Genomic DNA, 22,897 nt, shown 5'->3' on the forward strand with positions numbered 1-22,897 from the left:
GGGTGGAGGATGGGAAAGGCAGTGGAGCACAACAGACACTAGTATGGCAATTTGTAAATCAATGGATGTGTAACTGATGTGATTCTGCAATCTGTGTATGGGGTGAAGGTGGGAGTTCATAACCCACTTGAATCAAAGTGTGGAATATGATATGTCAAGAAATTTGTAATGTTTTGAACAACCCACAATAAAAAATTAAAAAAAAAAAAAAAAAAAAAAAAAAAAAAAAAAAAAGATAGAATAAGCCAATGATGTAAGCCTTGTGTTGAGGTGGAGATAAGGTAATCAAAAATTATGTACAACTATTCATTTTATTTCTATATAAAAAAGAGATTAAAAGACTGCAAGTAAAATTTTAAAGTCATTCACTATCCAAAATCATTTCTTTTTAGAATAAACTTTCAGATATTATAAACTATCTTACACTACATTTTTAAATATATGTATCAGGTTTCTGTTTCAAAAGTCCTCTCATTCCTCTACATACCCACACACATACTAACATAAAAGTCAAAAGTCTTATGAATATGTCTGCATTAACATGAATCCAGGTGTGAAAAAGGACCCATTAGAGAATTAAACTCAACTATCTCACAGGAAAAAGAAACTAAAGGGATGGTAAGAAAAGACAAAATAATCAATTTTTTATAGGCACAAATTTAGTTTAAAAATATTAAAAAGGGTGTGTCACTTTCATTTAAAAAGTGAAACTTTAAAAGGAAGAAACAAAATCGTAAAAGTTCTAGAAACAATTTATTTATATTCTTTTCACAGGAAAGGAAGTACATATAACCCTGAAGTCAGAATAAAAAAATATACACAATGATCTAAAAAATTAATTCCACTACATTAAAGGTGAAAAATAAATAAACATAAAGAAATATTTCCACTGGCTATGATAAAAGACTAACTTTTGTAATTTGCATAGTATGTAAAAATCAAGAAAAAAATCTAATAACACTTAAGAATAGAGAAAGCTATAAACAAGAAGATCGCGACAAAAAGAAATAGTAAGGAAACATGAAATCTGATCAATCTCATTCCCCAAAAAAGAAATGCAAATCAAAAAGCAATGGATATATGGACCAAGCAGACAGAATAGAAACCAGAAAGAAGTCAAATTTTTGACCAATCGATTTTTGTCAAGGGTGTCAAAACCATTTAATAGGATAAATAAATAAAATTCTCTTTAATAAATAAAACTGGGACAACTGGCTATCTGTATGCATAAGAATGAAATCAGACCCCTACTTTGCAACATATACAAAAATTAACTCAAACTGGTTCAAAGATAGAAAATAAGAACTAAAATTATAAAACTTTAAAAAGTAAACAGAAATCTTCATAATTTTCTCCAATAGTTTGGATTTGGAATGTTCCCCAAAGGTTCATGTATTAAAGGTTTAGTACACAGACTGGTTTGCTATTTAGATGTGATGGAACCTTTAAGAGGTAGAGCCTAGTAGGACGTTTTACATCATCAAGGGCATGTCCTCAATAAGAATTGTGGGACCCCAGTCCCTTCCTCCTCCTTTTTCACTATCATCCCAACTATGAAATACATCGCTTGGCTTTGCTGAGAGCTCCCCCTCATGATATATTGCCTTATTACAGGCTCAAAATCAATGTGTCTGTCTAACCACAAAACTGAAACTTCCAAAACTGTGAGCCAAAATAAATCTTTCCTCTGTCTAAGTTGATTATCTCAGGTATTTTGTGACAGTAATGGAAGGCTGACTAGCACACTTTGGATTTGGCAATAGATGTTTAGACATGATTCCAAAAGCATGAACACCAAAAACAAAAATAGATAAATTGGACAAAGGGACAAAGCCATATGTATATGGCTTTTGCTTACCATGTTTGAAAATAGAAAAAGTTATATAATAGGCACACAAGTAACAAAGAGAAAAAACAAGAATTTTCATATTACATTGCTGTGACTATAAAGAGAGGCATCCAGTTTTCTTATTTTTTATTACCAAATCATGGGTATGCATAGAAGTTGGGTTAATTTTGACAAAAAGCATACATGCATGGCATTTGATTTACTCCATTCCAGTCCCAATGCCCCCCTTTCCCTCCTATATTTCCTCCTCCTATTCTCCTTCCTCTTTCTACTGATCTTTCTTTCACTCATTTATTTTGATAAGTACTTTCTACATATACATATAGGTGAAATTCCCTATGGTATATTTATATAAGCACAAAACAAATTTTGTTATATTGAATACACATTTTCTCTCCTTCTCCATCCCACTTTCCTCCCTCTTAATCTTAATCTCCTTCTTCTACTCCACTGATTACTCCACTGATTTTCCCTGTACCTTTATAATATCCTATCCCTCCCCAAACTTCTTTCCCTTATTTTGGTCTAGCTTCCACAAATGAGAGAGAATATTCGACCCTTGATTTCTGAGTCTGGCTTACTTCACTTAACATGATGTCATCCATTTCAATTTGATGCTAGCCAACAACTCACTCTACCAATATGAATTTCCCTTACACTTTCCAGTGGACTCTAAGATATAACTCTAAATATTTTCATTATATAACTTTTTTTGATAGTAAAGAACTTGAAACACTCTAAAATTGTCCATCATTTAATAAATGTTAGTACAACCACAGATGGAACACGTAGAAGTAATGTTTTATAGTCATATATATTATTATACAATAAAATATCTCAAAAAGGTTAGGCTTAAAAAAGTAAGATGCAGAGACATATTATGTATGTATGTATGTATGTATGTGTGTGTGTATGTGTGTATAACATATATATGTAATTATTCCAGTTATTATGTTCTTGTTCCTTGTGTATATATATATAAGCAAGCTTTATACATGTAAAGAAGAAGATAGAAATCTTTTATTTTATACTTTTTTGACCATGTATATAGATCGCTTTGCTTTTAATTTAATCAATCTTTACAAAATTTTTTCGTTAGTTACTCTAACATCTGACAATCATGAGTAATTTTTGTCTAACTTTAAATACTTTCATTCATTAAAAATAACTAATTAGTATCACTCAGATCTTGAATGTCCCTCAAAAACTCATATGTGAAAGAATTTATCTTCAACCTATGGTGCTATTGAAAAGCAGTGGAACCTTTAGAAGGTAAGACCTAGTGAAAGGAAGTGGTGTGCTCTTGAAGGAAATATTCCCTAATCTTCCTCTTTCTTTGCTTCCTAAACACCTTAAAGTGAGCAAGTTGCTCCACCATGAGCTCCCTGCTATGGTACAATGCCTTACCACATGTCAAAAGCAATAAAGTCAATTGACTATGAACTAGAACCTCTGAATCTGAACCTTAAAAATCTCTTTTTAAGTTGATTATCTAAGGTATTTTTTACAGTAATATAAGACTGACAAACTAATAAATTTCCCTATCATTTGAATAATGATACTTTGCAATTAAATTATCACCACGTCTCTGAGAACTCTAATAAGAGCATAGACTCTCAATTTCCAAATTCCTCTTGGAACAAAGAATAAATAGTTCACAGATATAGTTGGTTTAATCTTTAAAATCTTTCAGCATCTAGAAGTCTTATACTCCTAATTGTGATTATATGTAGGTTGTAATTGATAATTCAGCCCCTCTGACACAAACATAGAATAGAAATTAATTAGTCTCCCAAAAGATACTAAAGAGAACAACTAAAGGAATAATCAGTGTATTTATGGAAATGTAGGCTAGCAAAACTATTTTATTTTTTACCTCCAGTATTTATATCAACACCAGATTTTTTTACATAAATAAGGATAGCCTTCTTTTCTTGCGGGAGTACAACTTTTTTCCATTGATAAGTTGTTGATAAAATCTGTTGTATATACCTTTATTCTGAGCTTGCATCTTTTATTCCAAATGATATAAAAAATGGCAAGTCATATTCTTCTTGGCGGTAGGTTTGATTTTTTTCCCAAAGGCAAAATGTTATTCTATAAGAGAAGCTACCAGAAACCAAAGCACAACTAGAACTACCAATTATATGAAATATGGTTCTTTTCCATGTGCAACTAGTAATACAGTTCTTAAACCAATTCTGAAGTAGGTGTCACAGAAATGACTTACCAGAGAACAGTAAAATCTGAGTACAGACTTTCAAGGTAATAGTATGGGCTTATCAATTCATGTCTCTTTAAAAACATCATTATTTTGAAATCACACATATATTCTGAAACCAAGAGAGTGTGTATATGAGAAGTCATTCTCCTGATCCTTATCTGTAGAGTTAAATGATTTTTAAGGTAACCAGATGCTCTGAGGTGCTCTAAGCTCTTGTCATCAGGCAGAAGAAGTTATATTGACTCCCACATCACAAACTCCAATTTTCATTCCACATCTTATCTAATCTATCAGAAACATTTGACAAAATAATCAGTCCCCTAGCTTCTTATGTCATTTTATTTACAGCTTTGAAGGGTCATTATTTTTCTTCTAATTCTCTTTCTGCCTCATGGGCTACTCTTGCTCAATGTCCATTTCTGGTCATTCCACATCTACCTGATCTCTAGACAATGGCAGAACCCCAGACTCATGTCTCTATTCTTTTCTATCTATACTCATTCATTATATGATCTTCTCTAATATCCTGCCTTTATTGACTGTATTTATGCTGCTAACTCCCAAAATTATATAACCAGGCCCATCTTTCTACTTGCCATCTTAGATATCCAATATAGCTATCTCAAACTTCATATATGCAACCCATGCTCTTAATTTCCATACTAACATCTGTTCTATCTACAAATTACCCCTTTTCATTAAGTTGCACCTCTACTTTTCCAAAAATCTCAGAACCATTCTCAGCTCCTTCCTTCTCTTTCCTCACATCTTTTATTCCAAATGATATAAAAAATGGCATATTTTATTCCAAATGATATAAAAAATGGCAAGTCATGGAACCAATCTAGATGCCCTTCAGTAGATGAGTGGATAGTGAAAATTTGGTATATACACAATGGAACATTACTTAGCATTAAAAGAGAATAAAATCATGGCATTTGGAGGTAAATGGATGAGGTTGGAGAATATAATGCTAAGTGAATCAAGCCAATCTCAAAAACCAAAGGCCCAATGTTTTCTTTGATATGAGGATGCAGATGTATGATGGCAATGGGCTGGAGGAGCATGGAAGGAATGAAGAAACTTTAGGTACGGCAAAGGGGAGGGAGGGGAAAGAAGTGGGTAAGGGGAAAGCAAAGATGATGGAATGAGTTAGACATCATTACCCTAAGTACATGTATAAGACACAGTGTGAAAATACTTTGTGTACAACCAGTGTCTTGAAAACCTGTGCGCTATATGTGTGATATGAAATGAATTTCATTCTGCCATCATATATAACAAATCAGAATTAAAAATAAAATAAAAAATTTAAAAAGCATTGTTCCATATTTTAATTTATTGATAGTATATAAAAATATAACATTATTATAATACCTGTCAGTATTTTAGTTGTTGTTACTGCATTTCTTCTCACTATTGTGATTTTTCTTTAAGAAGCTTTTAGGAACTTATTCTATACCTGATACTGATAATTTATGAGGATTATATTCAAGATGGCATTCAGAATTTTAACAAAGTACCTTTCAATTAAAAAAAGAGGGGGCCAGGCAATCTGCAATCTGTATATGGGCTAAAAATGGGAGTTCATAACCCACTTGAAGCAAAGTGTGAAAGATGATATATCAAGAACTATGTAATGTTTTGAACAACCAACAATAAAAAAAAAATTAAATAAATAAATAAATAAAACATCAAAAAAAAAATAAAAATAAAAAAATAAAAAAAGAGGGGGCCAAAAGAAGGCAGGAATTTGTCTCCCATAGCTATATTTTAATATCATAAGTTGAATATTAGTTCTTTATTTTTACATATATTACATCAATTTTGGAAAAGATTGTAAATATCTGATTACCATGAATAACATACATTATAAAAAGACATATCCAACCTAAATATAAGAAAGGTAAGTCTCTAGGTGATATAAATGAAACACATATTTAGGATGATAAACAAAGCTAAAGCTACACTACATCACTAAGAATCAGGATTTTATAGTTGGAAACTAAAACATTCAAATATGTAAGGATAAATTCTGATAACATGCCCACATATACAGGGAAATGGAAACTGAATTACCTGCATAAAGCAATTTCTGAAACTTGGTTTAGAAAAACTCACTCCACTATTGCAGAGAATCATCAAGAAAGCTGACCAGGGATATGGTTGGAAGACCCATCCACAAGAAATTAGAATCCCACTGTCTATTATACACATAAGTATGGGGTCCACGTCACAGTGCACTCATGGCATAGGGATTCCAAATGAAAAATTTACTAAAAATCTGGTATCGAATCTGGATATATTTATAGTTCCTATAAAATCAAATTAAAACTAGCTAATAGAATACTTCTTTAACTCCCAACACACAGGACTCCAATAGTAAACAATCTATATTGATAATGAGCAAAGTAAAAATAAACAGTCGCACAAATAAGTGAATTGTGAATGAATGAGAGAATTTATACCCTAAGAAATAAAAATTAAATGATTTGAATATTAGTATGTGTTTAAAATGTCATTTTAGGGCTGGAGCTGTAGCTCAGTGGTAGAGCACTTGCCTAGCATGTGTGAGGCCCTGGGTTCAATTCTCAGTACCACATAAAGATAAATAAATAAAATAAAGGTATTGTGTCCATTTATACAAAAAAAATGTCATTTTAAAGGGCATATAAATCAAGAATATAGACATATGTAAAGGAGAATTTCAAGAACTGAAAAACAAGAAATGAAAAATCTCAAAGAAAGAACAGGTAGAATTATATAACTTGGACTCAGCTAAAGAAAGATATGAGGCAACATGTAAGGAAAAAAGATCAAAATTATGTGATTCGGGATACATGAAAGAAAAGATGTACCATTTATCTAATTGGAGTCCTAATAGGTAAGAAAATAGAGTTGTAGAAGCAATTGTTAGAAAATATTGCTCATACTTTTCCAAACATTTTTTAAAAGAATCCTTAGATTGAAGAAATGGTGAATATGTTTATATTTACACAAATATAGGTTATGAACATATGAATCCACATATAGACACATTGTAATGAAATCCCAAACACCAAAGACAAAAAGAAAATGGAGACTGTTACAGAGATAACAATTAAACTGACAACAGACTTCCCATCAGCAACAAATGCTGCCAGATAATGTCAGCTAGAATTCCAAACCCACAATTCCATACTAGGAATTCAAATTGTTAAGAAGTGAAGAAGAAATTTTTAAAAATTTTACACATACATAGATTGAGAGTTGATTACTACAGACTCTCACTAAAACTCAATTTTGATAATAGGGAAGGAATTTGATGTAAGAAAAAACACATGTCATTTGAATTGAAAATGAAACAGTGATTTGAAAAAAATTAGAAATGCTTACTGGAAATAAGTCAAAAATAAAGTAGATCTAATATATTGAACAATATGACAATTGAGGCAAAAAGACAGAGAGACTTAAAGTATTAATGATGTGTCTACTCCAGGCTTTGTTAATCATTTAAGGATGGAAATTCCCAAACTAGTAGAGGGAATGTGCGAAAGATGAACTAGATGAACATACACCAAATTCATAAATGCAGTAGACTCTGCAAAGTTTGGAAGGACAATGAGACCATGGGGGTAACAAAGGGATTTTTTTTAAATCTTTAATGTCATTTTTAATCTTAAGAATTTTGAGCTAAAATATAAATATATTAATTATTTATGTTGAGTAATCAATATTTCTTAATTTTATTCTAATATTTTAATATTTTTAAAATGTTAAACTCAAGGTTGCAGATGTAGACTCTATTTTTTTAACTGTAGAAAAGATTACTACCATGTCTCAATCAAAGAATATAAGAGTATTTTGATTTGAAATCTCATAAATCCTCAAGAGTTGTATGGACTAGAAAAGTTCTAATCTTCAGTTTATTTCTCAATCTTAAATGAATATGATATCAAACTGTTTTCCAAGTTTCAACCATTTTCCAAGAAATGACTAGTACAATGTTATACCTTGACTTTGAAACTGGGACATAAGCACAAGCAAATCAGAGCAAGCATGATTTAATTTCAAAAGTACATGGGTTTCTGTTCAGAGCCAAAAGAAAGAAACAAAGGGAGGAAGAGAGAAAGGGAGGAAGGGAAGGGAAGGAATGAAAGGAAAGCGAAGAGTATAAAATGTGTATTTTCAGGGCTGGGATTGTGGCTCAGTGGCAGAGTGCTTGCCCAGCATGTGTGAGGTACTGGGTTTGAGTCTCAGCACCATGTATAAATAAATAAAACAAAGGTACATTGACAACTAAAAAAAAAATTGTAAAAAGTGTGTTTTTCCAAGTAGAAATGAAAAAGTTCACAGGGAACTTGCTTGGGTATACTAAATAACTTGGCCCTTATCTTCGATTGAGCCTCCCAGTTTAAAACTTTAACATATCAGTGGGTTAATTGACACAGCTAGTCCATGAGCAATACATCAGTTTAATAAAAACAATAGTACCATAAATATTATTTTTCTTATATTATTTTCCTTTCCAGGGAAAAAGAAAAGTTAAACTTATAAAGGATAGGGCAATTCCAAATTGCTATATTGTTCATGCACTTGTAAATGAGGTCTGCAGCTTCTAAAACCAAAATAGAGTGCGAATGTCCCAGTAAATCTGCATCAGATGTGCTTCAGGTTGAAAGGAAATTATACCAAATTCAAGTAGTTAAATGAATCGTGAAAAAAGTGTAATTTACACAGATAGACCATGTTATGCAATTGCTCTACTTGTAGAAGTCTATGTATAGAGCAAAACAACTCCCTTATTATTTCCAAAAATATATGTAGTTGGTTGTTCCTCTACAGCTGGATGAGGCATTTCTTTATAATATCTTTCAAGGCATTTTAAGGCAGAAAAATGAGTTATGTTAGTCATAAAGGGAGGTAATATAGTTTAACATGCAAAGAAGGTGCTCAGGAGACTACTGCCTGGTGTTTGAATCATGGCCTTCCAACTAGCTATGTGAGCTTGAACCACTATGTGCTTCTGTTTTATACAAAATGAGGATGTATATGTGTGTGTATATATATGTGCATGTGTGTATGTGAGTGCATGCATGTGGAAATAAATGTCATTATTCAAAATATTTAAATGTATAATCAACATCTCTTTCATCTTTTAAGAACTGTAATTGAAATATATTCTAGTATGATTTTAGGCTCTACTAAGTTAAAATACACAGTTGTTCATAATATAAATTTTATCCCTTCTACATATGAAAATATTAGTCTAGAGATGTAACTTCATATAGACTTAAATAACTAGATACCTTTTTAAACCTGCCTAGAGCAATATAACTCCTCTGTTTAGACAGCCCTATTACCAAGTTCCAAGCATCAATTATACAGTGCGAGCTTCTCATATTTAAAAAAAAAAACTAAAAAATAAAAGTTGATTAAAAAAATAACTATTCTTACCTACATTTGATTTTCAAGCATTATAACTAGTTTATTCTGATTCATTAAAATAGCAAATATTTAAGTGCTCTTGCATATCCAAAATAATGAGCAGACACATGAAGCAATATTGGAGGTGATGAGTAATGCTGATCTCCCAAAGGAAGGGAGAGAGGCAGCTGTATCCACTTTGGTAGTGTTAGGCGTTTTGACAAGAATGCAGCCAAATGACAAGGTCTAAAAATTTGTTTGTGGGTATGTTTGTTCATTTGTGAAGGGTGTGTATGTGCATGCATGCATGCATGTGTGTGTATACAGAAAGAAATACAATTGTGATTGTATGTGTATGGGCAAAAGAAAAAAAAACAGAAAAATAGAAGCAATTCAATCTGCAGATAAACCAGAGGTATAATAATATAGTACATGGAACACAAAACATACTAAAAACCCACTGAGATCTTAAATCATCTAAAATAATTGAAGTGATTATATAAAGTGATATTTAATTTAACACAGCTTTCTACTTTTGTTTGAAAGTATCACCATCTTCCTTCAGGAAATATGTACTTACTGGAAAAATACATATAATAGGAATAACTAAATTTTAAATTATGAATTTCACAAAGTACCATTCAGAGACTTAATTCTAGGATTCAGTAAGGGCAATCTTCAATAAGACCTTTAATAATGTGGCCAGATATTCCTACTGCTCACTTATAACAGGGTTCTGGAGCTAACAATGTCACATGCACTATGTCATTACCTTCAGCCTCTGGTAAAGTTCCACCATAATAACATCTGATCAGCATCATCAAGAACATATATTGAATGCTTACCATGTGCCAGAAACTACTCTAAGTACTTCCAGTGAATTAATTTACATAATCTTCACAATAACATTTGAAGCAGGTACAATTATCATGCCTATTTTATTAATGATTGGTAAATGAGACATGAGAAGGTTGAATATCATGCCTAAAGTCATTCAGCTAGGAAGGGATAGCTTCAGGATTTCAACCTAGGCAGCATGGCTATGGAATTCAGACTCTTAACCATCATATATATGCTACAGGAAAAAAAGTATAGAACAGAGAAAGAAAAGCAATCTCTTAAAAGATGACCACTACATCTTTTCTAGAGAAATGAAACAGTCTCTTAGTTTCTCAGTTTCTGCCCTTGCCTCTTTAGTTCACCACATAGCAGTCAGGAAAATCTTTTTTAAATATAAATTAGATATCACATCTTTGATCAAAACTTTACAATTACTTCCCATCAGACTTAGAATAAACTTAAGTTTTTACCACATCATAGAAAGCTCCTATATTAACATGATCTTGCCTTTGCTTACTCATGAAACTTTACTGCCTACTGCTTTCCCCCCAAAGCTTGGTTAGTCCTAAGTACAATGGCCATCTTCTGTTTTTCAAAAATGCCAAATATGCTCATGCCTGAGGGCCTTTGTATTTACTGTTCCCTCTAATGCTATTACTCTTCTGTCAAGTATACTCTTACAGTTTGCTACCTACTTTCATTTAGGTCAGACTGCACCTCCCTAGAGAGCCCATTTCTGACCACTTTTTTTTTTCAAAAACACTCTTCCCACTTAAAGTTCACCTTACCCTATTTAATAATTTTTATAATACTTAATAGTAATTGAAGTTATATTGCATTTATGTATTTAACTTTTATCTTATCTGTAACTAGACTGTGAGCTCTATGAAGACAGAAAATGTGTCTTAATTTACCACCAAAACCATATTTCTAGAACAGGCATTTGGTACTTATCTAATAAATAAATGAATGAATAATATACAATGAAGTTAAATTAATTTTTAGGACTCTTCTTTTCTTCCGTTTTCTATACCTAAGAAAATGTGATAAGACATGAGATAAGAACAACAATGAAAAAAAGAGAAAAATTTTAAAAGGAGACATGATATAACAGATTATCAATCACTGAAAAAATGTCACACTAATAACCATTAAATACATGAAGAGTTATCTGACAAGAAATAAAACCAGTTGTTCTTCAAAATATAGTGAAAGCCAAATAAAAATAAATGAAGTTATTGCATCTTGTATGTTCACTTAAGACACTAATGAAGACATTTTGACAGTTTTTCAAAACAGATTTACCGAACCAGATATTTAAGATGCCCAAAGTCAAATCTTCATATAAGTTCTCCAAACCCTCACAACCTCTTCAAAGAAGGGGAAAAATTAAGTCTTCCATTTATCTCAAACTGAGCATGACCCACCACACTAATAAGATAAATGAAATCTTACAATAGGACAACTTTTTGTTCCTTTGTCCTACATTGGTTGCATGGATATCTGGAATGAAAGATCAAGAAGACAGCTAGAATGAAATGGACCTCCACTACAGTAGACTTAACAATAGATGGCTGTTCCTGCATTTCTTTAGCTTTTACAAATGGAGCAAATAGAATACAGTTGATGAATAAGCCAAAATACCATACCTTCTATTATCATGAAGGATTTAAAATAATATACAAGGGATAGGTAACTTTGAGAAAGTTTTAAACTGTGAAATACTTCTACTTATCATATGTAACAACTACTACAAAGACATTTGATAACTGTTATTTATCAAGTTTTAAAATAAAAATATAAAAATACTAATGTATAATTTTAATTTAAGGAGTAATTAAATATATTTAAAAATATGACATTATTACCTATTTTTATTAGTTTATTTTATTCTGCATTCATTGATTTAGAAATTTATGTAAGAGTGTGAATTACAAATCTTATACCTCTTGAGCAAAAATTGCCATTAAAAATTTAGACCAGTACAGGGGCTAGGGTTGTGGCTCAATGGTAGAACACTTGCCTAGCATATATGAGGCACTGGGTTCGATCCCCGGCATCATACAAAAATAAAAACAAATAAATAAAGGTATTGTGTCCATCTACAAAAAAAAATTTAAAAATGTAACCCAGTACAAATACAGAAATGTTGCAATATTTCCCCAAAAGCTTAACTTTTAAAAAGAGCAGGAACTTGGAATATAAATAGTATGTGTATGTTTTTTTTAACTTAAACAATTTTAGAAGGATATAATAAAGTAATTCTTGGAACAAAAGATTTGCTACTGAGAGTCAATTAAAAATGCCTGGGAAATTCAGGAATTACATAAATATAATTTCAAAATTGCTTAAAATTAAGTATTCATTCAGTGGGAATAACTGAAAAGAATGTATTGACAATCTGATGTACATGAGTTTATTGTTCATTTATTTTGGTGGTGCTGAGAATTGAATCCAAGGGTTCAAGCATACTCAGCATGTCCTCTATCACTGTGCATACTCCCAGTCCATTACTTTTCTACTGATACATTTTTAGTGAGTTTGATTATTGCCTTATTCTTTAAAAAAAAGAGGAATTTTTTTTCTTAACCTTTATTTTATTTTTGTGTGGTACTGAGGATTGAACCCAGTGCCTCAGGCATACTAGGCGAGCACTCTATCACTAAGCCACAACCCCAGCCCCTATTGCCTTATTCTTAATAATGAAATTTTACATTCACAGAAAAACTGATCAGAAAGCATAGATTCCCACAAACTGCCTGTCCTTGGCTCAAAGTTGCTTTAATTGTTAACATCTTGCATTGGCATGGTACATTTGTTATTGGTGAATCAATATTGAAACAATATTAATTGAAGTCCACAGTTTATACTAGGATTCACTCATTGTTTTGTACAGTTCTATGGGTTTTGCCAAATCTATAATGACTTACATTGACTATTATTATATCATACAGAATAGTTTTACTGCCCTAACAATGCCACACACTCACCTCTTTATCATTCCCCTCTCATTTTCACTGTTTCTAGAATGTTATAGAGTTGGAATAAGTATATACTGCCTTTGCAGATTGGCTTTATTTCAGTTGGTAATGTGCATGTTCTTCTATGGTTTTTTAAGGCTTGATAGTCTTCTCTTTATATCATTAAATAATAGTCCACTGCAAAAATATACCACAGTTTATGTGTACATTTATCTATTAAAGGACAACTTCCACTTTCACAATTTACATTTGGGATATATTGGATATATATAGTTGAAGCAATATTGACACCATTCTTTACATTTAAATTAATTCTAAAAGCAAAGGAAATTTCAAAGCCCTGTACCAACAGATCCCCCCCCCAAAAAAAAGTAAAGTTGTCATCAAAATCCTAGCAACATTATATCCTTATAAACACTTAGTTGAAAAGATCCTGTGTATACCAACAGCTACCATCACCAAGACTTCTGACCAGGTACCATACCCCACTGCTCCGTCATTGATCCTATAGAACCTCTAATGTTCTCTACTAAGGAGAAGGTCAACATTTCCAGTGCTACTAGACCACATAACTCTCGTCTGTTCATTCCTTGATGCTTAGGCATTTCCCAGGCCATGAAACTTCTATATGTACAATGCACCTGAACAACTAATCAACAATATTTTCTCTCACTTCTACCCTAACCACAAGCATACAGTCTATCCACCATTACCAAACTTCCCCCTGATATTCACATGCCAGAGAAACACACACAAAAAAACATCCAACATTAGAGTGGTTTCAGGAAATTAAGAAGTAACAGCCACCATTAGAATACTATTTTCAGCAACACTATGGTTTAGAATAAGCCTTTGTAAATCTGGAAACCTGCCATTTATAACAATAATTTTATTTTCTGTTGTTGTTTGGAGTTTTTGTTTTGTTTAGAAACAGCATTCTAAGTTTCTAACAACTAACTTAAAACAACATTTTGGATCACCTAAGTTTGAGACCACTTGCTTTTTACACTAACATACAAAATTGAAATCAATATCCATATGGAATCCATAACAAAAGCTTGTATTTTGAAATATTGATTAATTAGTCTATTATAATTATACTGAAATCAAGTACTTTCTAATTTAGCACCCTACATTTGCAATTTGATTGACATAAATAAGGTTGTATTAAAGGCTTAAAAGGTGATATTGATCGGAAGATTACAAGTGTTGTATTTCAAAATGAAACTGTTTTAGTATTTTTTACAATACACAGGAGGCTGTGAGAATCAAATTTGAAAAGTTAAGTACACTTAAAAAGATGAATATACTTTTTCAAAAGGAATAATCACACATTAATATATATATCATAGAAAAAAAAGAATAAATGTCAGAGCAAGCTATTAGATGAATCAGATTTTATTGTTCCCATAATATTTCTCATGTGTTTTTTTAAAGTAGTTGTGTTTACAGACTAAAAGCCTCCTGATTTAAATTTGCCCTTTCAAAGCAGAAGAAAATATGTACATTTTTTCTGTGATATTCCAAACTACTAAAATACTACCAGTGAAATCATTTGATGTAGTTTTTTAAGCTTGAATTATGTGCTTTACCCTGAGATTATTCTAAGGAAAACAAATTATTCTACCATTAGAGAAAAAAATACCAACAAGTGGAGATCTAATAAATGAGATTTGAAAATGTTGATAAACACACATCTGACCTATGAAAGAAACTTCCCCCAAACAGGCAGATGGCAAGCTACAAAATAACATCTGGAATTTAATCCCAGGAAATCAGATGCAATGTGAAATGCTGAGCAGCAAGCACAGCACTCACTGGAATATGATATCAGATATGATGGCTAGTTTACAGGATCTAAGCACCATGGTAACAACTCTACAGACAGCTATTCAAAACAGTGGCATTTGAAAACCACAGGCCCCTGATAATAAAAGGCATAATGGTGCAAAGTAAGAGCATTGGTCCATAGGTCATAAATACCACACACATTCAATTATCAAAAGAAAGGCAGTATATTTAATAATTAGTCCTCCACACAAAACTCTGTTGAGAGAACAAAGAAGACAGGAGCAGTTTTACAATAAATTAACTCAAACCAAAAAAACAAAAAATATATGTACATATGACAAATCAGACACTACATTCCGTAAAAACTGTTAGTAAAGACAAGAAGAATGTAAAATTTGTAATAAAAAAAATCTAGAAGCCAAATAACTTCTAGATAATATGCAAAACTAAAGAAAAGAGATTACTTTACCAAGACACTAATGGTCCCATAAGAATTATTAGTTCCTGACTCAGATCAGGAATCTACAGAGTAAGTTAACAGTGCAGAAGATTGGAATCAAGGTAGAACATAGGGTTCCAGGAACAGACTAAGTAGAGGTCTGCAAATGACACAAATGTTGTCAAGACTGAGGCTAACAGTATGGTCAGATGGACACAAAGTGTCAGCAAGACCAGCCATGAAAGTAGACTTCAAACAGTTGGCATGAACAAAATCAGAACAGAAGTGAACAATGAAGGCGTATGGCCCAGGGCTGAGGCATCATATAAGCTTACATCTGCTGTGAGATTCAAGGTAAATTCCTAGAACAAGATCCTATGGTGGTTAATATTATATGGCAACTTGGCTAGGCCATGACACCTAGATATTTGGTCTTTGAATGTATTTTTTTAGGAGATATTAACCTTTAAATCAGTAGACTTCGAGTAAAGCTGATTACTCTCCCTGATGCAGGTCGACTTCATCTAATCAACTGAAGGCCTTAATAGGAAAAGGCTCACCCCTCCCCAAAAGGGGAATTCTGCCATCAGACTGCCTAAAAGTGCAATTCTTCCTCCATATCTCCATCCTACTGGCCTTTCCTTCTGATTTTGGTTTTATCAAGACTACACAGTGATGTGAGTCAATTTCTTAATACAAATATCTCTGTATACACACATCCTACTGGTTCTTTCTCTGGAGAATTCTGACTAATGCAGTCCCAATACCAAGAATTTGGAGCAAATTCTTTTCTACATAGTTCTCACCTCCCCAAGATGGGTTTCCTAGAGCTATTATCCAATTGCTCAAGGAAAAAGGACCTTGCCTTCTTCATCTTTGTCTCCTATACCATATTACGATAAGGTCTGACATATAGTCAATAATCAATAAGCCATTTCAGACATATCTGAAATTAAGATTCATGTACTTTCTGGCCCATACAATCCCTTAAGACTGCCCACAGTGCTGAGTCTTTCCACCTATTCTTTATGTTAGCAAACAAAATCTATACAAATATCTGAGCATCTAAATATCACTTGTCCTTCTTGCTTCTTTTTTGTGGCTCGAAAAGGTAAATTTACTTTTGAGACATTAAAAGGGCTTAATTTAATAATTTCTAGATAAACTGAAATCTGCTTTCCAAAATACTTCTAAATTTCTTTCAAATAGCCAACAGCTGAATTACAGAGCAAAAACTCTAGTCCTCCAATCTAAGAACTAGAATAAGTCAGGCAATGACATCAAACAATAATACAATACCTTTTATAGAACATCTATTATTTACCAAACAATCTTTGTCAGCCGCTTTAATATGCATGATTTCAAAACACCACTATAGCAAAACAGCACGATAACTGTGTTTTACAAATAAAGACACTGAAGCAGAAAAAAATTAAAGTTTACATATAAAAGTGGGATTAGAATCAATTTCCTCATTGCAAAGCCCATTCACACACCATTAATAAACTTACAGCAAAATTTAATTTCACTCTCATCAAAGGATGAAAAGAATTAGTATTATTGTTTGGCAGCTAATATAGAATGTGTCCTAAAGTGACAATATCTATATCATCTAAACAAATAGAAACGTTTATCAGAACATTGCTGTGTAACGTACCTGGCAAAATCAGCTAAAATAATAGATTAAGTGCAGAATGAAAATTAAATGCCTTCATTTCAAAAGCTTTTAATAGTTTAGGCAGAGATATCATTATACCTGCTTCCAGCACGGTCAAAAAATAATAACTGTAAACTCTGAAGAAAAAAAAATTTTAACTACCTGAAAACTTTGGAGAATTTATACAAACAGAGAGAAACTGAACCTGTGTTGGCACCTAGAAGAAGAGGATGTCCTAGGTGGTCTCCCTGCTTTGCTTTGCTTTGTCCTGTTTTGGTTTTTTTTTATGCTATTGAGCCTGCAAACAGTTTTCATAGTCCCTATGCAGGGAGCTAAAACTGCAATACATATATGATCATAAGCTCCCTTCAGATACTAAGGGGAAAAATTGAAAAAAATACATTAATATGACCATGATCATGACTTAAGAATTTCTCAAACTGTGGAGTATTTTCTCTAAAAGTAACAAAGATTTTAATAAACACAATTTTAAAGTCAACTAATTCACATACTCTAATTAATCTCTATGTATGCCTTAAATCTGGCATATTTTAAATAATAAATATCTATCTTATTTTTTTATATTTCCCCTAAAGCCAAACCATCTTAAGATAAACAAGGCATGTAGGTGCACAAAATACCAATTAGTAGCAGGCACAATGAAATTTTCTTGGAACTGGATGATAATCATATTCCCATTAAATATACTTTCTTTTATTAATAACTTCTTTTAATCTTCACATTTCAGCCTTCTTAATGTAATATTAATTTGAGGAGAAGAATGATAGGAGAAAAATAAAGAAAACTTTTAATTTACTTTTGAATAACAGTTTATCTTAATAATCATAATCATAGATTTCAATTAATTTTAAATGCAATAGTTTATTTTGACTGCCAAAGAAAAACTTTTAAACCCATATTGTTCCTGAGCTCTCCCAAACTAGAAAGAGTTGATTACTAAATGTTATAATTAATAAAAAAATGAGTCAAAGGGATGATCATCCTTTATCATTCCATCATCATCATTCAAAGCTATATCCCCAGTAAGATACACCAATTTTCAAAGAACTATTTTTTCCAAAAAGGCTCCATGCTATGTTATGCTTGGGTTTAAATTTATTCTGAGGTCTTGCTACCAGGAAGCAACTACGAATCCTAGGAATCTTACACTTGACTTTTTGTTTGGTTGGTTGTTTCTTCAGTTACTAGAAGTTCAGAGTTAACTGTGAGGCCCATCTCTAGCAACTGTGCAGCTTTATGCCATGGAAGACTTAGTGCTAATCTTCCCATTTGCTGAAGGTGGTTAGGGAATTTCATTTGAAAGATTGAAACTTACTATAGTGAAGTATGAAAATATGACATCTGTATGATATAATTTGTAAACTGAAAGTGTTGGTTCATATTTATCAATGCCAATATTAAAGTACTAAATATAATATTTGTGTGTTAATGGGAGCATAAATTAAGTGTGTGGTTACAAACATAAAAGAAAATACTCATTCTGTTCAGCTTCCTAGTTCTCTGGTAAAATTCACACACTCATTCTGTTGTGATGGTGATGTATACTAGCAGCATCCTCTAATTAGTCATGGTTTTCTCATGTAGAATTCAGAGTTTCTGGTCAGTTCATGAGTAATCCAAATGCCATGCTGAGTTTACAAACTGAGTTTGAGTTAACACTCGAGCTCTTCCTATGAGCTCAGGCCCACACCAGATTATTTATATTTATTCAACTTAGTACTCTTGATCTTAAGAACTATGTGTTTTTACCCCAATTTTAGAAGCAATGACTACAAAAATCAAGTCACAAGCTCAAATTAACTAAGATACAATAACAGCTGAGACCCATATCAGACTCCTTGACTCCAAATTCTGTGTTCTTTATACCACTCAATAGCTACCTAGAAAATTCATACTTCATACACTAGCAAAAATTCAAAAGCTGAATTTATTCTTGTGGAAGCATTGTAGAAGGTAAAATAATTTAGGTAAAATTATGTTAGTGTTACCAGCTGGGAATTGTATCCTAAGGAACTTGTATAATTGTATCATGAGAAGTTCCTTTTATTGATGAAAAAGTAATCAAGAGGAATTGAGATCTAATCTTGCTGTGTCATCTTTCCCCATAAGAAAAATAATAAAAGGAAGTGTATTGTAACCATGAAACTTCTCTCTAAAAACCAGTCCCACTTTCAAGGACTTATTTAAATTGGTAGAACTCTGACAATTTTACCTAGTGTTGGTGGTGTTAATCTGTAGACTATTTAAATACTATATGTTTAACTAAATATCAATAGGGTTTTGAACAGTAAAGATATATGAAGTCTGGTATAACTCCTATACTAATTCCATTGTAATACAGATCCACCTTTATCCAAAACCCTTAAAGCAATGTGCTTTAGAATGTTAAAACAGGTATATTCACATGCATATATGTGCATTTAGAAGGCAACACTATAAATATTTCATAAATTAAGTGGCATTCTGAAGCTTGCAGAGTCCCAGAAGGAAGTAGGTGTCCAAATTAGAATAATATGAGAAAAATTTATCTAAGGTACTATTACCATAGAGAAATCAAGGATAACTTTGATAGCTGGGAAACCAGAAGCTTGTACGGCAGTAACTAATATGACTTCTGGGCCAGAAGACTAAAGAAAGGGAACCTTTACTAAAAGCTGGAGACTAAGAAGTTTGTGAGGACCCTTCAATCAGGAGACATGCTTGGATGGCTCCTCATGAAGGGAGCCTCAGTCTTCTCCTTCACTCCAGTTCCTTGCCAATGATTTCCACTGACCAAGCTAATGGGAAAGCAGACAACAGGAAGGCTAAATACAGACTGTAAAAGGCCAGACTTCCAGGTACATAGATTGGTGGAGAAAGATAGACAATGACTCTAGCGGGATAAATGAAAGCTATCCAACATTCACTCTGAATAGGGCCTGAGGCAATATATATTCATTAAATTTATTAATATTTCTGCCACAAAATTTACAATGATGCATACTAAATGAGATAAAGGCTATAAATATCTTCTTTTAGTCCACATCAGGTTTTGTTGCCAAATGAGTTCCAAAAAGGAAAAAAAAAAAAAAACACTAGTTTTTCAGTCTTTGAATATGTGTATCTCCGTTTTATAGATGATAACAGAGGTTTATGAAGGAGAACAAAATTGTTCAAAATCCCCAAAACTAGTAAATGAAAGAGTAAGGATCAGATCCCTGTTCTGAGTTGCTAAGGACTCTTTCATGCCTCATTACTTTCCATTCCTCATCTCATAAAACTACAAAATTGGTATGGACCTTGAACACAGAGTATCATTTAAAAAGTCTTGACTAAAAATACAATCACAAACATTTCCTTCTCTTTACAAGATGCACTATACTTGGTGTTCTCAGAGTTAATGTTTCCATAGTTGCTCAGAGTCTACAATCAGCTAGTCATCTGAAAAAATATTTTCATAGATGTCATACAGCACTGAAATTTAGAATTTCTTTTCCTTTGACTGAGTTCTACTCTTACTGGTCTTATTGAACACAAGATATGACTTTAGATTGCATTTTGCACACTGAAAATTTAATCACATTCCAATTTCAATAATTACAGCAGATAGAAAATAAAATATGTGAATAATCTTATTGTGACTACAATTGTATTCCCACTGATATAAAAACTTTGCAACATAGTTACTTCAAACCCACAAGCCACCAGGAGTCCAATTGCTAATCTTGAGTTAATATGAAAGTTCTTCTCAGCACATGCTGTATAAAAGCTCCATCCCTTCAAACCTGCTTCCAGCTAGGTAAGTCTATTACCAGCTTTCTTCTCTGTAGGTTGTCCACACTATGGGCTCCACTACTTCCCAGCAAGAAGTATATTCAAAGTACCAATGAATAAGGCATTCGGCCTCTAACTTCCTTTCTCTCACTGGATGCCTATATTTGGTTCCTACTCTCAGCTTCTTATCTTGATTCTACCCCTGCCTTAGCCCAGCTACTATCTTCCTGGTATTTTCTCTGATCCAACTTACTGTAGTATTTATTCCTAATCTGCAAAGCCAAGCTTGATTTATCTTTACTGGTCCTAGAATTGTTTTATGATTATTAGCTTAGAATTTTAAAATTTGATAACAAGTACTGAATATGAAAAATGGATTTAGTGATTCTGGGTATGTGGCAAATGGCAGGTGTGGCTGGGCCTGGTGATGTACACCTATAATTTCAGGTACATGGGAGACTGAGGCAGAAGTATGGCAAGCTGGAGGCCATCATAGACAATTTAGCAAGACTCCATCTTAAAATTTAAAATAAATAAATAAGGGTGGCCAAGGATGTGGCTTAGTGGTAAATGTTTGCCTAACATGGACATGGTACTTTTCCCCCAATACTGAAAGGGGGAAAAGGCAAATGTGTATAATTTAGCTGGTTGAAATCTATTACTTATCTTTCCCCACTTTTAAGTCATAGGAACTGTGAAGAAAAACAAGGTCACCAATTTTCTTTTTTTTTTTCAAAATACTGTACATTAAACTTGTATTTATCAGAATTTCTGGAGAGTAAAGTCTGGATAATGAGATAGAAATTGAGATATATAGTACTTTTTCCTGGGCACAACATAGATTGCATATCTCAGACTCTTCTCAGGTTGTAGAACTGAATTGTAGCCAACAGAAAGTTAACAAGTGAAATGCTCCTTAGTCTAAAACTTCCCATCCTCTTTTCCTCTTAGTCTGGCTGAGATAAAGACAGTGCTAGTCTGAATTTGGAAGCCACATGCTAATGATGGTGATCTTCCCTATTTGAGTTCCTAAGTGGTCACAGGTAGAAGGGCCACCCAGTAACCTAATTTCCTTTCTTCCAGTAGGTATTACATGTGTGACAAATAAATTGCTGTATTCAAGTCACTTTGTTTCTGTTCAAGACTATTTGTTTCACAGATAGCACAAACCTAATTAATATCTCTGAGGATATAGAGGAAAAAAACAAACTCAAACTCAATTTCTCTTACTGTGCTCTCACCATATGCTTCTGACACCAGACAACCAACACTACAGCAACAGACATCAACTTGAGTGTCCTCTAATTCAGTTCAATTCTGAGGCTATCTGGAGGTAGTGTCAGATTCCCCAGGTTGAAGGCATAGTCCCCAAGATTGCCCCTCAACCCAAAACTCCAGATGCCAATCACAAGCCCATTGTTTTACCCTGCTTCTGACCAATCAGCTATGAATCAGGGTCCCTACAACCTGCTTCTCTGGTTGAAATAATTTACTAGAATGGCACACAGAACTCAGAGAAACAAGTTTACCAGTTCGTTATAAAGGATATTACACAGGACACAAATGAGGTGGTGCATAGAGTCAGATATGTGAGAAAGGGCACAGAGTTCTTGCCCTCTTCCAGCACCCCAGGTTCCATAGTATCCAGATATCTGCATTCTGTTCTTTTGGGTTTTTATGGAGGCTTCATTACATAGGCATGATTATATCACTGGCCATTGGCTATCAACCTTTATCTCCTCTCCCCTTTCCAGAGATGGAGGGTGGGACTGAAAATCCCAACCTTCAATCCTCTTTTATTCTTCCATATAACCAACCTCCATGCTGAATTTGCACTGGAGCTGTGAGTCATCAGTTGGCACACAAAAAGTTTTCACTTTAGAATTTCCAAGGATATTAGAAGTTGAATACTAGAAAAAGAGGAGGGAGAACTATA

General features: G+C 32.8%; 1 protein-coding gene across 5 annotated transcripts in view; it reads right to left on the reverse strand.

The window, feature by feature from the left end:
• The window catches only part of Macrod2 (mono-ADP ribosylhydrolase 2), a 1,986,218-nt gene that overhangs the window by 1,782,052 nt on the left and 181,269 nt on the right, over nt 1-22,897 (reverse strand). The window lies entirely within an intron of this gene.

Source organism: Marmota flaviventris, chromosome 2, assembly GCF_047511675.1.
Source record: "Marmota flaviventris isolate mMarFla1 chromosome 2, mMarFla1.hap1, whole genome shotgun sequence".
In the NCBI taxonomy this organism is placed as follows: Eukaryota; Metazoa; Chordata; class Mammalia; order Rodentia; family Sciuridae; genus Marmota; species Marmota flaviventris.